Source organism: Mesoplodon densirostris, chromosome 3 (assembly GCF_025265405.1).
Source record: "Mesoplodon densirostris isolate mMesDen1 chromosome 3, mMesDen1 primary haplotype, whole genome shotgun sequence".
Classification (NCBI taxonomy): Eukaryota; Metazoa; Chordata; class Mammalia; order Artiodactyla; family Ziphiidae; genus Mesoplodon; species Mesoplodon densirostris.
The window spans coordinates 150,492,557-150,511,020 of record NC_082663.1 but is presented as its reverse complement, the minus strand read 5'-3'; the positions used below and the strand labels follow the sequence as shown (position 1 = coordinate 150,511,020).

The following is an 18,464-nucleotide window of genomic DNA, read 5'->3' as shown; positions in this document are numbered from 1 at the left end:
GGAAATAGTTAATCAAGTCCAGGAGGCACAGAGAGTCCCATACAGAATAAATCCAAGGAGAAATACGCCAAGACACATATTAATCAAACTGTCAAAAATTAAACACAAAGAAATCATATTAAAAGCAGCAAGGCAAAACCAACAAATAACACACAAGGGAATCCCCATCAGGATAACAGCTGATCTCTCAGCAGAAACTCTACAAGCCAGAAGGGAGTGGCAGGACATAATTAAAGTGATGAAGGAGAAAAACCTGCAACCAAGATTACTCTACCCAGCAAGGATCTCATTCAGATTTGATGGAGAAATTAAAACATTTACAGACAAGCAAAAGCTGAGAGAGTTCAGCACCACCAAACCAGCTTTACAACAAATGCTAAAGGAACTCCTCTAGGCAAGAAACACAACAGAAGGAAAAGACCTACAATAACGAACCCAAAACAATTAAGAAAATGGGAATAGGAACATACATATCAATAATTACCTTAAATGTAAATGGACTAAATGCTCCCACCAAAAGACACAGACTGGCTGAATGGATACAAAAACAAGACCCATATATATGCTGTCTACAAGAGACCCACTTCAGACCTAGAGACACATACAGACTGAAAGTAAGGGGATGGAAAAAGATATTCCATGCAAATGGAAACCAAAAGAAAGCTGGAGTAGCAATTCTCATATCAGACAAAATAGACTTTAAAATAAAGACTACTAGAAGAGACAAAGAAGGACACTACATAATGATCAAGGGATCAATCCAAGAAGAAGATATAACAATTGTAAATATTTATGCACCAAACATAGGAGCACCTCAATACATAAGGGAAATATTAACAGCCATAAAAGGAGAAATCGACAGTAACACAATCATAGTAGGGGACTTTAACACCCCACTTTCACCAATGGACAGGTCATCCAAAATGAAAATAAATAAGGAAACACAAGCTTTAAATGATACATTAAACAAGATGGACTTAATTGATATTTATAGGACATTTCATCCAAAAACAACAGAATACACATTTTTCTCAAGTGCTCATGGAACATTCTCCAGGATACATCATATCTTGGGTCACAAATCAAGCCTTGGTAAATTTAAGAAAATTGAAATTGTATCAAGTATCTTTTCCGACCACAATGCTATGAGACTAGATATCAATTACAGGAAAAGAGCTGTAAAACATACAAACACATGGAGGCTAAACAATACACTACTTAATAACGAAGTGATCACTGAAGAAATCAAAGAGGAAATTAAAAAATACCTAGAAACAAATGACAATGGAGACACGACGACCCAAAACCTATGGGATGCAGCAAAAGCAGTTCTAAGAGGGAAGTTTATGGCAATACAATCCCACCTTAAGAAACAGGAAACATCTCGAATAAACAACCTAACCTTGCACCTAAAGCAATTAGAGAAAGAAGAACAAAAACATCCCAAAGTTAGCAGAAGGAAAGAAATCATAAAAATCAGATCAGAAATAAATGAAAAAGAAATGAAGGAAACGATAGCAAAGATCAATAAAACTAAAAGCTGGTTCTTTGAGAAGATAAACAAAATTGATAAACCATTAGCCAGACTCATCAAGAAAAAAAGGGAGAAGACTCAAATCAATAGAATTAGAAATGAAAAAGGAGAAGTAACAACTGACACTGCAGAAATACAAAAGATCATGAGAGATTACTATAAGCAACTCTATGCCAATAAAATGGACAATCTGGAAGAAATGGACAAATTCTTAGAAATGCACAACCTGCCAAGACTGAATCAGGAAGAAATAGAAAATATGAACAGACCAATCACAAGCACTGAAATTGAAACTGTGATCAAAAATCTTCCAACAAACAAAAGCCCAGGACCAGATGGCTTCACAGGCGAATTCTATCAAGCATTTAGAGAAGAGCTAACACCTATCCTTCTCAGACTCTTCCAAAATATAGCAGAGGGAGGAACACTCCCAAACTCATTCTACGAGGCCACCATCACCTTGATACCAAAACCAGACAAGGATGTCACAAAGAAAGAAAACTACAGGCCAATATCACTGATGAACATAGATGCAAAAATCCTCAACAAAATACTAGCAAACAGAATCCAACAGCACATTAAAAGGATCATACACCATGATCAAGTGGGGTTTATTCCAGGAATGCAAGGATTCTTCAATATATGCAAATCAATCAACGTGATACACCATATTAACAAACTGAAGGAGAAAAACCATATGATCATCTCAATAGATGCAGAGAAAGCTTTTGACAAAATTCAACACCCATTTATGATAAAAACCCTGCAGAAAGTAGGCAGAGAGGGAACTTTCCTCAACATAATAAAGGCCATATATGACAAACCCACAGCCAGCATCGTCCTCAATGGTGAAAAATTGAAACCATTTCCACTAAGATCAGGAACAAGACAAGGTTGCCCACTCTCACCACTCTTATTCAACATAGTTTTGGAAGTTTTAGCCACAGCAATCAGAGAAGAAAAGGAAATAAAAGGAATCCAAATGGGAAAAGAAGAAGTAAAGCTGTAACTGTTTGCAGATGACATGATACTATACATAGAGAATCCTAAAGATGCTACCAGAAAACTACTAGAGCTAATCAATGAATTTGGTAAAGTTGCAGGATACAAAATTAATGCACAGAAATCTCTGGCATTCCTATATACTAATGATGAAAAATCTGAAAGTGAAATCAAGGAAACACTCCCATTTACCATTGCAACAAAAAGAATAAAATATCTAGGAATAAACCTACCTAAGGAGACAAAAGACCTGTATGCAGAAAATTATAAGACACTGATGAAAGAAATTAAAGATGATACAAATAGATGGAGAGATGTACCATGTTCTTGGATTGGAAGAATCAACATTGTGAAAATGACTCTACTACCCAAAGCAATCTACAGATTCAATGCAATCCCTATCAAACTACCAATGGCATTTTTCACAGAACTAGAACAAAAAATTTCACAATTTGTATGGAAACACAAAAGACCCCGAATAGCCAAAGCAATCTTGAGAACGAAAAATGGAGCTGGAGGAATCAGGCTCCCTGACTTCAGACTATACTACAAGGCTACAGTAATCAAGACAGTATGGTACTGGCACAAAAACAGAAAGATAGATCAATGGAACAGGATAGAAAGCCCAGAGATAAACCCACGGACATATGGTCACCTTATCTTTGATAAAGGAGGCAGGAATGTACAGTGGAGAAAGGACAGTCTCTTCAATAAGTGGTGCTGGGAAAACTGGACAGGGACATGTAAAAGTATGAGATTAGATCACTCCCTAACACCATACACAAAAATAAGCTCAAAATGGATTAAAGACCTAAATGTAAGGCCAGACACTATCAAACTCCTAGAGGAAAACATAGGCAGAACACTCTATGACATAAATCACAGCAAGATCCTTTTTGACCCACCTCCTAGAGAAATGGAAATAAAGACAAAAATAAACACATGGGACCTAATGAAACTTCAAAGCTTTTGCACAGCAAAGGAAACCATAAACAAGACCAAAAGACAACCCTCAGAATGGGAGAAAATATTTGCAAATGAAGCAACTGACAAAGGATTAATCTCCAAAATTTATAAGCAGTTCATGCAGCTCAATAGCAAAAAAACAAACAACCCAATCCAAAAATGGGCAGAAGACCTAAATAGACATTTCTCCACAGAAGATATACAGACAGCCAACAAACACATGAAAGGATGCTCAACATCTTTACTCATTAGAGAAATGCAAATCAAAACTACAATGAGATATCATCTCACACCAGTCAGAATGGCCATCATCAAAAAATCTAGAAACAATAAATGCTGGAGAGGGTGTGGAAAAAAGGGAACACTCTTGCACTGCTGGTGGGAATGTGAATTGGTACAGCCACTATGGAGAACGGTATGGAGGTTCCTTAAAAAACTACAAATAGAACTACCATATGACCCAGCAATCCCACTACTGGGCATATACCCTGAGAAAACCATAATTCAAAAAGAGACATGTACCAAAATGTTCATAGCAGCCCTATTTACAATAGCCCGGAGATGGAAACAACCTAAGTGTCCATCATCGGATGAATGGGTAAAGAAGATGTGGCACATATATACAATGGAATATTACTCAGCTATAAAAAGAAATGAAATTGAGCTATTTGTAATGAGGTGGATGGACCTAGAGTCTGTCATACAGAGTGAAGTAAGTCAGAAAGAGAAAGACAAATACTGTATGCTGACACATATATATGGAATTTAAGAAAAAAAAATGTCATGAAGAACATAGGGGTAAGACAGGAATAAAGACACAGACCTACTAGAGCATGGACTTGAGGATATGGGGAGGGGGAAGGGTAAGCTGTGACAAAGCGAAAGAGCGGCATGGACATATATACACTACCAAACGTAAGGTAGATAGCTAGTGGGAAGCAGCCGCATAGCACAGGGAGATCAGCTCGGTTCTTTGTGACCGCCTGGAGGGGTGGGATAGGGAGGGTGGGAGGGAGACGCAAAAGGGAGGGGATATGGGAACATATGTATATGTACAACTGATTAAATTTGTAAAATAAAATTAAAAAAAAAATTAAGGACAAAAAGAAAATACTAAAAGCAACAAGGGAGAAGCAACAAATAACATAAAAGGGAATCCCCATAAGGTGATAGGGTGATTTTCCAGCAGAAATGCTACAGGCCCAAAGAAAGTGGCACAATATATTTAAAGTTATGAAAGGGAAAAACCTACAACCAAGAATACTCTACTCAGCAAGGCTCTCATTCAGATTCAACGGAGAAATCAAAAGCTTTGCAAACAAGCAAAAGCTAAGAGAATTCAGCACCACCGAACCAGCTTTACAACAAATGCTAAAGGAACTTCTCTAGGTGGCAAAGAAAAGGCCAAAACTACAAACAAGGAAATTATAAATGGGAAAGCTCACCACTAAAGGCAAACATACAGCAGAGGTAAGAAATCATCCACATACAAATATAACATCAAAACCAATAATTGTGAGAAGAGAAAATACAAATACAGGATACTGGAAATGCATTTGAAATTAAAAGACCAGCAACTGAGAACAATCTTGTATGTATATAGACTGCTATATCAAAACTCCATGGTAACCTCAAACCGAAAATCTACAATAGATACACACACACAAAAGAATAAAGAATTCAAACACAACACTAAAGTTAGCCATCAAATCACAAGAGAACAAAAAAATCCTACAAAAACAAATCCAAAACAACTAACAAAATGGGAATAAGAATGTACAAATCGATAATTACCTTAAACATAGACGGATTCAGTGCTCTAACCAAAAGACACAGACTGGCTGAATGGATACAAAAACAAGACCCGTACATATGCTGTCTACAAAAGACCCACTTCATATCTAGGGACACATACAGACTGAAAGTGAAGGTATGGAAACAGGTATTCCACACAAATGGAAATCAAATGAAAGCTGGAGTAGCAATACTCGTATTGGACAGAACAGACATGAAAATAAAAGCTGTTACAAGAGACAAAGAAAGACACTACATAATGATCAAGGCATCAATCCAAGAAGAAGATATAACAATTGTAAATACATATGCATACAACAGAGGAGCACCTCAATATATAAGGCAAAAGCTAACAGCCATCAAAGGAGAAATTAACAGTAACTTAATAATAGTGGGGAACTTGAACACCCCACTTTCATCAATTGACAGATCATCCAGACAGAAAACCAATAAGGAAACATAGGTCTTAAATGATATATTAGACCAGATGGACTTTTTTATTTTTTATGTATGTATTTATTTATTTTTGTGCAGTACGCAGGCCTCTCACTGTTGTGACCTCTCCCGTTGCGGAGCACAGACTCCAGACACGCAGGCTCAGCGGCAATGGCTCATGGGCCTAGCCGCTCCGCGGCATGTGGGATCTTCCCAGACCGGGGCACGAACCCATGTCCCCTGCATTGGCAGGCAGACTCTCAACCACTGCGCCACCAGGGAAGCCCTATTATTTATTTATTTATACATTGAGTCTTTTTAATGCTTATTTATTTATTTATTTTTGCCTGCGATGGTTCTTCACTGCTGCGCACGGGCTTTCTCTAGTTGCGGCGAGCGGGGGCTACTCTTCGTTGCGGTTCACGGGCTTCTCACTGTGGTGGCTTCTCCTGTTGTGGAGCACACGCTCTAGGTATGGGGGCTTCAGTAGTTGTGGCACGCAAGCTCAGCAGTTGTGGCTCACAGGCTCTAGAGCACAGGCTCAGTAGTTGTGGCGCATGGGCTTAGTTGCTCCGTAGCATGTGGGATCTTCCCAGATCAGGGCTCAAACTTGTGTCCCCTGCATTGGCAGGCAGATTCTTAACCACTGCGCCACCATAGAAGTCCCTAGATCAGATGGACTTAATTGATATTTATAGAGCATTCCAACCAGAAGCAGCAGAATACACATTCTTCTCAAGTGCACATGGAACATTCTCTAAAATAGAACACATGCTGAGCCACAAAGCAAGCCTCGGTAAATTTATGAAACTGAAATCATATCAAGCATCTTTTCTGATCACAATGCTATGAGATTATAATTCAACAAGAAAAAACTGTAAAGAACACAAACACATACAGGCTAAACAATATGCTACTAAACAACCAATGGATCACTGATGAAATCAAAGCAGAAATCGAAAATACCTAGAGACAAATGAAAATGAAAACACAATTCAAAACCTACAGGACACAGCAAAAACAGTTCTAAGAAGGAAGTTTACAGCAAGATAGTTGTACCTCAGGAAACAAGAAAAATATAAAATAAACAACTTAACCTTACACCTAAAGCAACTAGAGAAAGAAAAACAAACAAAACCCAAAGTTAGTAGAAGGAAAGAAATCATCAAGATCAGAGCAGAAATGAATGAAATTAGAGAAAAAGAAAGTAATAGAAAAGATCAATGAAACAAAAAGCTGGTTCTTTCAAAAGATAAACAACAAAACTGATAAACCTTTAGCCAGACTCATCCAGAAAAAAATGGAGAGGGCTCAAATCAAAATAATTAGAAATGAAAATGCGTAAGTTACAACAGACACCACAGAAATACAAAGGATCATAAGAGACTACTACAAGCAACTATATGCCAATAAAATGGACAACCTAGAAGAAATGGACAAATTCTTAGAAAAGTGAAATCTCCCAAGACTGAACTAGGAAGAAATAGAAAATATGAACAGAAAAATCACAAGTACTGAAATTGAAACTGTGATTTAAAAACTCCCAACAAACAAAAGTCCAGAACAAGACTGTTTCACAGGTGAATTCTATCAAACATTTAGAGAAGAGTTAATGCCTTGCTTCTGAAACTATTCCAAAACACTGCAAAGGAAGGAACACTCCCAAACTCATTTTATGAGGCCACTATCACTCTGATACCAAAACTAGACAAAGATACCACAACAAAAAGAAAATTGCAGGCCAATATCACTGGTGAACACACACACAAAAATCCTCAACAAAATACTAGCAAACCGTGGGAATTCCCTGGCAGTCCAGGGGTTAGGACTCCATGCTCTCTCTGCTGAGGGTCTGGGTTCGATCTCTGGTCAGCGAACTAAAACCCCTTAAGCCACGCAGCATGGGCAAGAAAAAAAAAATACTAGCAAACCAAATCCAACAATACATTAAAAGGATCATACACCATGATCAAGTGGGATTTACCCCAGGGATATAAGGATTCTTCAATATCTGCCGATCAATCACTGTGATACACCACTTTAACCATCTGATCATCTCAATAGATACAGAAAAGGTTTTTGACAAAATTCAAAACCAATTTATGATAAAAACTCTCCAGAGAGTGGGCACAGAGGGAACATACCTCAACATAATAAAGTCCATATATGACAAATCCACAACTAACATCACACTCAATGGTGAAAAGCTGAAAGCATTTCCTCTAAGATCAGGAACAAGACAAGGATGTCCACTCTCGCCAATTTTACTCAGCACAGTTTTGGAAGTTCTGGCCATGGCAATCAGAGAAGAAAAAGAAATAAAAGGAAAAGAAGAAGTAAAATTGTCACTCTTTGCAGATGACATGATACTATACATAGAAAACCATAAAGATGCTACAGAAAACTACTAGAGCTCATCAAGGAATTCAGTAAAGTTGCAGGATACAAAACTAAATACACAGAAACCTGTTGCATTTCTATACACTAACAATGAAAGATCAGAAAGAGAAATAAAGGAAACAACTCCATTTACCATCGCACCAAAAAGAATAAAATACCTAGGAATAAACCTACCTAAGGAGGCAAAGACCTGTATTATGAAAACCATAAGATGCTGATGAAAGAAACTGAACATGACACAAACAGATGGAAAGATATACCATTTTCTTGGATTGACAGAATCAATATTGTCAAAATGACTATACTACCGAAGGCAATCTACAGATTCAATGCAATCCCTATCAAATTACCAATGGCATTTTTCACAGAACTAGAACAAAAAATTTTTTAATTTGTATGGAAACACAGAAGACCCCAAATAGCCAAAGCAATCTTTGGGCCAACAAAAAATGGAGCTGGAGGAATCAGGCTCCCTAACTTCAGACTATACTATGGAGCTACTGTGATCAAGACAATGTGGTACTAACACAAAAACAGAAACGTAGATCAATGGAACAGGATAGAAAGCCCAGAGATAAACCCACACACCTATGGTCAATTAATGTACAACAAAGGAGGCAAGAATATACAATGGAGAAAACAGTCTCTTCAGTAAGTGGTGCTGGGAAAACTGGACAGCTGCACGTAAAAGTATGAAATTAGAACATTCTCTAACAACATACACAAAAATAAACTCAAAATGCATTAAAGACCTAAATGTAAGGCCAGAAACTATCAAACTCTTAGAGGAAAACATAGGCAGGACACTCTATGACATAAATCACAGCAAGATCCTTTTTGACCCACCTCCTAGAGAAATGGATATAAAAACAAAAATAAACAAATGGGACCTAATGAAACTTGAAAGCTTTTGCACAGCAAAGGAAACCATAAACAAGACCAAAAGACAACCCTCAGAATGGGAGAAAATATTTGCAAATGAAGCAACTGACAAAGGATTAATCTCCAAAATTTATAAGCAGCTCATGCAGCTCAATAACAAAAAAACAAACAACCCAATCCAAAAATGGGCAGAAGACCTAAATAGACATTTCTCCAAAGAAGATATACAGACTGCCAACAAACACATGAAAGGATGCTCAACATCTTTACTCATTAGAGAAATGCAAATCAAAACTACAATGAGATATCATCTCACACCAGTCAGAATGGCCATCATCAAAAAATCTAGAAACAATAAATGCTGGAGAGGGTGTGGAAAAAAGGGAACGCTCTTGCACTGCTGGTGGAAATGTGAATTGATAACAGCCACTATGGAGAACAGTATGGAGGTTCCTTAAAAAACTACAAATAGAACTACCATATGATCCAGCAATCCCACTACTGGGCATATACTCTGAGAAAACCATAATTCAAAAAGAGTCATGTACCAAAATGTTCATTGCAGCTCTATTTACAATAGCCCAGAGATGGAAACAACCAAAGTGTCCATCATCGGATGAATGGATAAAGAAGATGTGGCACATATATACAATGGAATATTACTCAACCATAAAAAGAAACGAAATTGAGTTATTTGTAATGAGGTGGATAGACCTAGAGTCTGTCATACAGAGTGAAGTAAGTCAGAAAGAGAAAGACAAACACTGTATGCTAACACATATATAGGGAATTTAAGAAAAAAAATGTCATGAAGAACCTAGGGGTAAAACAGGAGTAAAGACACAGACCTACTAGAGAATGGACTTGAGGATATGGGGAGGGGGAAGGGTAAGCTGTGACAAAGCGAGAGAGAGGCATGGACATATATACACTACTGAACATAAAATAGATAGCTAGTGGGAAGCAGCCGCATAGCACAGGGAGATCAGCTCAGTGCTTTGTGACCACCTAGTGGTGTGGGATAGGGAGGGTGGGAGGGAGGGAGACACAATAGGGAAGAGGCATGGGAACATATGTATATGTATAACTGATTCACTTTGTTATAAAGCAGAAACTAACACACCACTGTAAAACAATTATACGCCATAAAAAATGGATTAAAGACCTAAATGTAAGACCGGACACTATAAAATTCTTAGAGGAAAGCACAGGCAGAACACTCTTTGACATAAATCGCAGCAATATCTTTTTTTTTTTTTTTTTTTTCTTTCTTTTTGCGGTATGCGGGCCTCTCACTGTTGTGGCCTCTCCCGTTGCGGAGCACAGGCTCCGGATGCGCAGGCCCAGCGGCCATGGCTCACGGGCCCAGCCGCTCCGCGGCATATGGGATCCTCCCAGACCGGGGCACGAACCCGTATCCCCTGCATCGGCAGGCGGACTCTCAACCACTGCGCCACCAGGGAGGCCCAGCAATATCTTTTTTGATCCATCTCCTACAGTAATGAAAACAAAAACAAAAACAAACAAATGGGACCTCATTAAACTCAAAAGCTTTTGCACAGCAAAGGAAACCATAAACAAAACAAAAAGACAACCCACAGAATGGGAGAAAATATTTAGAAACCACGCAACCAACAAGCGATTAATCTCCAATATTTACAAACAGCTCACACAGCTCAATATCAAAAAAACAAACACCCGGGCTTCCCTGGTGGCCCAGTGGTTGAGAGTCCGCCGGCCGATGCAGGGGACACGGGTTCGTGCCCCGGTGTGGGAAGATCCCACATGCCATGGAGCGGCTGGGCCCGTGAGCCATGGCCACTGAGCCTGCGCATCTGGAGCCGGTGCTCCGCAACGGGAGAGGCCACAACAGTGAGAGGCCCGCGTACAGCAAAAAAAACCAACCAACCAAACAAACAAAAAACAAACCCAATCAAAAAATAGGCAGAAAGGGACTTCCATGGCAGTCCAGTGGTTAAGACCTCACCTTCCAATGCATGGGGTGGGTTCGATCCCTGGTCGGGGAGCTAAGATCCCACATGCCTCATGGCCAAAAAAACCAAGGCATAAAACAGAAGCAATATTGTAACAAATTCAATAAAGACTTTAAAAATGGTTCACATCAAAAAAAAAATCTTAAAAAAAAAATAGAAGACCTAAATAGACATTTCTCCAAAGAAGAGATACAGATGGCCAAGAGCCACATGAAAAGATGCTCAACATCGCTAATTATTAGAGAAATGCAAATCAAAACTATGAGATACCACCTCATACCAGTCAGAAGAGCCATCTTCAAAAAGTCTGCAAATAATAAATTCTGGAGAGGCTGTGGGAAAAAGGGAACCCTCCTACCCTGTTGGTATTAATGTAAGTTTGTACAGCCACTATGGAGAACAGTATGGAGGCTCCTTTGGAGGTTCCTTAAAAAACTTAAAATAGAGCTAGCATATGATCCAGCAATCCTACTCTTGGGCATGTATCTGGAGAAAACCATGCTTTGAAAGAATACATCACCCTAGTGTTCACTGCAGTGCTGTTTACAATAGCCAAAACATGCAAGCAACCTAAATGTCCATCAACAGATGAATGGATAAAGATGTGATACCTATATACAATGAAATTTTTCAGCCATTAAAAAGAACGAAATAATGCCATTTGCAGCACATGGATGGACCTAGAGATTGTCATACTAAGTGAAGTAAGTCAGACAGAGAAAGACAAATATATGATAACACTCATATGTTGGATCTTATTTGAAAAAATGATACAAATGAGCTTATTTACAAAACAGAAACAGACTCACAGATTTTGAAAACAAACTTACAGTTACCAAAGGGTAAACCTGGGGGGTGGGATAAATTAGGAGCTTGGGATTAACATACACACAGTACTCTAACACAACAATGTAAAGCAACTATACTCCAATAAAAATTAATTAATTTTAAAAAATACACACACTACTATATATAAAATAGATAACCAACAAGAACCAACAAGACCACTGGGAACTCTACTCAATATTCCATAATAGGGCTTCCCTGGTGGTGCAGTGGTTAAGAATCCGCTTGCCAATGCAGGGGACACGGTTCGAGCCCTGCTCCGGGAAGATCCCACATGCCGCGGAGCAACAAAGACCCAACGCAGCCAAAAATAAATAAATAAAATTTAAAAATATATATATTCCATAATAACCTAAATGGGAAAAGAAATTGAAAAAGAATAGATATATGTACATGTATAACTGAATCACTTTGCTGTACATCTGAAACTATCACATTGTAAATCAAATACAGTCCAACATGAAATAACTAAGTATTACATATGGAAGATCCACAAAGAAGTTGAATCAAGAGAATAAGCTTATAATCAGAGTATAGGGTTTTTGGTAAGTTTCCAGAAATGCAATACAAAAACAGATCTTGGTGCATTCTGAATCACTAGTAACAGCAGCTAAAAGACATTCTTAGAAGATAACCTAGACTATTAAAACTAACTTTAATGGCACCTCTTCAATTTGTTAGAAATTTTAAGTCCTAAAGTATGTCTGCGAAATAATACAAAATTTATATAGTGATGTCTACCCCGGGTTCCTGGCACAGAGCTCTTAAAACCCTTGTAAATTCCTAAGCGATAAAAGCACCAGGAGCATCTTCTGTTCTGTGGAGGCAACTGGGTGGGCTCCGGGATGAGGCTGGTCAGCAGAAAGGCTGTGCCATGATTGGAAGCTTGGGCTTTTTAGCCCCACCCCCCACCCTCCAGAGAGGGGCGAGGGGCTGGAAACGGAGTGAGTAAGTGATCACGCCTGTGTGAAGAAGCCTCCATAAAATCCCAGTAGCAGGGGGTTCTGAGAGCTTCAAGGTGAACACATCCACACCAGGAGGGTGACACACCCCAAGTCCAGGGGCACAGAAGCTCCTGCACTCGGGACCCTCCCAGACCTCGTCCTGTGTTATCTCTTCATCTGGACAGCCGTGTGTATCTTTTATCATATCCTTCACTAAACTGGTAAACATAAGCACATGTTTCCCTGCGTTCTGAGAGCCACTCTAGCAAATTAACTGAAACTGAGAAGGGGTTTATGGGAAACTCTGATCTGTAGCCAAGTCAGGCAGAAGTTGTGGGCAACCTAGGGACCAACTACTTTCGATTAGCATCTAAAGTGGGGGGACGGTCCTTAGGGACTGAGCCCTTAACCTGTGGGGTCTGACACTGGTTCCAGGTGGACGGTGTCAGAACTGAGTTGGGTTGTAGGACACCTGGTTGGTGTCACAGAATTGCTGGGTCTGGGAAACCCCTATAGCTCTGGTGACCAGAAGTATCAGAAGTGAAATGTTCTGTGTGAAAGTAAAACAGACAGACACAGTGCAGAGAGCTGTAGTTTCTTCCACGGCAATCTCTAACGAAGGACATAAAATGATCTTTTTTTTCTTTTCGGCCACACCACTTGGCTTGAGGGATCTTAGTTCCCCGACCAGAGATCAAACCCGGGCCCCCTGCAGTGCACGCTCGGAGTCTTAACTGCTGGACTGCCAGGGAAGTCCCTGAAACGATCTTAATGGGAAATTATAAAGCATTACCGAACAACATCAAAGGAGAAAGAAAGAGAGCGCGAGTTCTCGGAAAAGAGACGCGATGCCATCCTGATGGCAACTCCCCCAAACAGATGCAGACTGTTAACAAAATTCCATTGCATCCAATACCAGGTCGGCTTTTTTGGTTTGTTTATGAAAAACTACTTCTGAAAACTGAAATGAGAGCCAAATGTCTAAGAATAGCCAAGTTTCCTACAGAACAAGGTGGAAGAACTTTCCTTAAAACACATCAAAGCATTTAAGTCCGGGCAGTAGTTGGGGCCACACAGCATTAGCAGGAGGAGGGACCCACAGACCTGGGGAAAGAATGGATGTGGGGCAGGAATCTCCTCTGGGGCAGGCACTGGCCCACAGGGCGATGACAAACGGCTGTCTACGGGCGGTGGGGTAGGGGGCTGAGTAACACTGTCAATGTCATGTATAATAATCCATTTAATGCAGACTTTGGGGGGTTTTTTTTGGCCGAGCCCCGAGGCATGAGGGATCCTAGTTTCCTGACCAGGGATTGAACCCGCACCCCCTGCAGTGGAAGCACAGAGTCTTAACCACTGAACCACCAGGGAAGTACTTTCAGAAGAAGTTAAAGGCAAGTGTCCCATGACTTCTGTATACAGATTTTTCTTCTATAAGGAAAATAAAAAAGAAGCTACAAAGGAGGAGATGGACCTGTTAACCTTGAGTCCATTCACCAGCACAGAATAAAGGGGATGAAAAGATAAACCACACATGGGGAGAAAATATTGGCAGTGCCTGCAAACGAAAAAGGATTCATGCCCAGAGCATCTAAAGAAAACTGAAGAAATCAATAAACATACAAATACACACATCACACAGAAGATGAACCACCACACCCTTGTCCGGTAAGAACCCTACGTAACCACGAAGAGACCCTGGGTCCCACTCGAGGTGGACAAACATTTGTCGAGGTCACTCAGCGATGGGGACCACAAGGAAGAAATAAACAGGCGGGCAAGAATACACTCCAGACACGACCAGCATTTTCTGAATAAATTTAAACTTATCCATAAGCTACAAAGCCACGCTTTTTTCTCTGAAGTGCAGAAACTCAAGTCTTATCTCGCACTTGGAGATAAAAACAAGAATGACTGTCGCAGCATTGCTAACTAATCAAAAAATGCACTTGGGGAATTCCCTGGCAATGCAGGGGTTAGGGCTCTGCGCTTCTACTGCAGGGGGCCCGGGAACTAAGATCCCACAAGCCATGGTGCAGCCAAAAAAAGAAAAAAAACACTTGGAAAAACCCAGGCAGCAAAGGCACTGGAACACAAGAGTCAATGGGGAGAGCTGAGCCTCAGACACCAGCACGTGTGAAACAGACTGGGGCTGAGAAACCCCAGAGAAACTTCTGTGTGACATTACTGGTGATTTACGAACTAACGTTCACTTATTGGAAACTGAAGGGGCAAAATCAGACGACGCACTGCTTGGTAAAGGTATGAATAATAATAAAGAATCAGGACAGAGGTCACCTTGGCAACAGGAGGGAGAGAAGATGTGGGAGAAGCACAGGAGATGCGGAGATGCCAACAGGTACCAGGGCCTGCCTGTACACCTGGGGGGTGAGTCCACAGGTGTTTATAGTTATTAATGTTGCAGCAAAACAGAAACAAGCAAAGGGGCCTGAAAGAGATAAGCAACCTTGGTTATTCTTTAGCTGTTACTACTAACAAACACTTGTAGCTAGACTTGTCCTTCACAAAGCTGATTACCCTAGGAATCCACATGAATTACACTCTGCACCTGGCACTCTTCTCTCCCTACACTCCCTTGTAGCGCTCTTTATTTCAGAAAGAAGGTCAGAGGCCTATAACTTCAGGGATACTGGACCCGGTTGCCAGGCTGCCTAACGCCAGCTGTGACCATTTTGAAATAATGCAAGAAAAAAATTCAACACCTTCACAACTTTGATCCTTATCACCTACCCCAGACCGAGAGTCCTGAGTATAAAAAACTTCTCTCTACCCTCTCGAGGGGGGCACAGTTCTTGAGGCGCTAGCCTACTGTGTTCCCCCCTTTGCCTGGCAAAGAATCCAGCTTTTCTTTCTTTTCCTCAAAACTCTGTCTCCCTATTTCGGTTCCGCATCGGTGCACAAAAAGCCAAGATTATTTTGGCATCATTAACTTAATGCAAAAGTCACACGATTTAAGAGCAGCCCCACGGCAAGCACAGTACACCTCACAGAGGACACACTACCGCCAGCACTACTGGAAGTGGATCCCCTCCCCTCATGATCGTGGCATCAACAGCTCCTCCTGTGGTAGTTCCATGGTCTGGAGGCCACCTGCATGGGGTGAGGGGGGCAGCAAGACCCCAGGGCACCTCCCTTCACCTCCCTCGCAGGCTCAGCTTTGTGCTCAGCTTGTCCCCCACCCCAGGTGATGCCCCTGCTTCAAGCTCCGTGGGTCATTTACAGGAAACAAAGACCCTCCTCCCAGAGTGTGAATGGCAGCCTGCAGGATCCCTGCTTCCACCTGTGTTCATGGATAACGTAAAGGAGGGAAATTCTAGGGCACTTTTATGGTTTTAATAACTGGATCCTGCTTATTCCTTTCAGAAGACAGGTATTGAGACAGGCTGGGACCTGGGACCCTTTGCTGCAGTGCTTGCACCTGGACAACCATCTCCTCCAGCAACAGGTGCAAAGCAACTCTAAGGGACTAAAAATAACTGCACGCATGCGCAGTGGGGGCAAATTAAGAACAAGATACAAAAAGGCCAAAACCCAAATGCCACTAACGAGGTATACGGGAGCAAAAGCAGGATCCTGTGCATGATCCCCGCACACAGAACCAAGGGGGTGGCCAGACCATCTAAGCCACCGCTCCGGCCCGACCCACCCACCTACCCCCACCCTCACCCCGTTTAAGGGACCAGCCCGCCCCTCCTCCTGGATCCAGCAAAGGCACCAGTAACTTGTTCTCGCTCCCTCATGCTGTAGCACGAACCTCAATAAAGCCTTGCCTGAACTCTTCACCTGGCCTGATCTATTTCTACTGATTAAGGGCTCCAAGAACCCAGGTAACAGTTATCAGCTAATACCCTCATGGTAACACAGTTTGTTAATTAATCAGAATTGAACACTAGTTGCTTTTACAGGTCACATTTTACAGAATTTTCATTAATCTGAATGCCACGTGTTAACAGGAAATGGAACAGGACCAGAGCGTCAGGAACTCTGTACCTTGTATGGATGAGTCACTATTATTTTTATAAAGACATGAATCCACCTCTTTGTCGACCTTATTTCAGTGTCCTGTCAAGTTTATCAGTGTAACAGCCACTTATCTTACCAGCAAAAGTGAGTTCAGCAATAGAGGACGTAATTGCAATCTATGACGGAGCACCGGCAAACCCAGAGGATAATGACGGGGCGCTTACTATTACAGGGAAAAGGAGTAGTCTGGAGGGGCTGTAATAACCGAGGGGTCCATTGGAGGAGCTGGGCGTCCAAAATATGGAGGCTTCTCAGTGGCTGGGCTGTCCTGGCCCAGAGAGGTTTTCTTCTTTCTGCTGGGTAGTAAGATGCGCCTTCCGGTTGGAGATGTAGAGGGTGGTCTCTACCTGTTTGGAGTAATTGATGAAGCTTGGGGAGAGGGAGGGGGACGCAGAGAGCTCTCCCTATAGGCCCATTTCCACTCCAACTTTAGCTGAGGTTTCCTCAATTAATTCCATGGAACTTTCCGCATTTTCCCCACAACTGCAGTGGAAGACAGGACATTCCTGAGAACCTTCCCAAAACAACACGAGTCGAAACAACACGCTCCGCGCCAGGAGACCAAGAACAGACCTGAGGAACTTACTACTCTAAGTGGAAGAGGAGGGGGGAAGGATCCGTTATTTTACCTTTACTGAAAACTGAGGCCAGAGTGAAAGCAGAACCGTCAGGTCCAGGGCGGGTCCCCTGCAGCCACCCCAACCGCCCTCCCCAAGTCCTGTCCTCCCTCCGACCCCACCCAGCAAAGGACTCGGGGAGGGACCCCCGCGTGGGGACGGGACAGGACGCCAAGACCCCACCCCGGGGCGGAGGGCTTATTGGGGTGGAGGCTAGCAGGGGGAGCGGGGAGGGCGACGCGAGACCGCGTCAGCTTCCAGCGGGTTCCTTGCCGGTTCGAACCAGCCCCTCCTTGTCTCCGGCCCCGGCTTGGGCACTCACCATCTCCGCCTCGCTCTGAGCGCTCCCCAGCGTCATGTCAGCGGCCCCGAGACTTGGGCAGGTGAGAGCGATGAGGAACGTAAACCTGAGGCTGCGCGGGGTAGGCGCGCACGAGCTCGGCGAGCGTACAAGCGCAGCAGAGGGCGAACAGCCTCTTCTTGGGACCGAAATTGCGCCCGCCCCTGGCCTTGATTGGACAGTAATCCTTGCCCCGCCCCCACGCTCAATCCTCCTCACCCCATCCTATTCTGATTGCAGGTTGTCCGGACCCCACCCAGTCGCCGCTGATTGGACATTTTAACCAGACCCCGCCCCTACTCCTGAGTGACAGGCCACAGGGACACGCGTAGCTTATCCTCTTGTCTTGGACTTGGGCTCCCTGCTTGGCCGACCCTGTGGCATGTGCCCACAGCTGGGCGGCTCCCTTGTGTCCTCTTCTTGCACCTGGTAGTCCAGACTCAGTTTCCCCGCGGATCGCTACATATCCGGAGTGAGGATGAGAGAAGGCCGGACATTGCAAGGGCCGAGGTCACTGTGGAAATATTCCCTTTAAAAACAAAGACTCGCAGTTAACATCACCACGTGCAAAGCAGGTTCACCTCTGACACGGGAAAGCCCCGCCCTTCGTCCCCTCCCCCGCCTCTGGGGCTTGAGATCAGCAACCCAAGGGCCAGGGACCTTTCC

The 18,464-nt window shown here is 42.3% G+C and overlaps 1 long non-coding RNA gene across 2 annotated transcripts in view; it reads right to left on the bottom strand.

Annotated features, from left to right (window-relative positions):
• Positions 1 to 17,933, bottom strand: part of LOC132487040 (uncharacterized) — a 50,927-nt gene extending 32,994 nt beyond the window's left edge. For both annotated transcript variants that reach the window (XR_009531503.1, XR_009531504.1), the window contains exon 1: positions 17,781 to 17,933. This is a non-coding gene — a long non-coding RNA (uncharacterized LOC132487040). The remainder of the gene's footprint in view (positions 1 to 17,780) is intronic.
• Between the last annotated feature and the right edge of the window lie 531 nt (positions 17,934 to 18,464).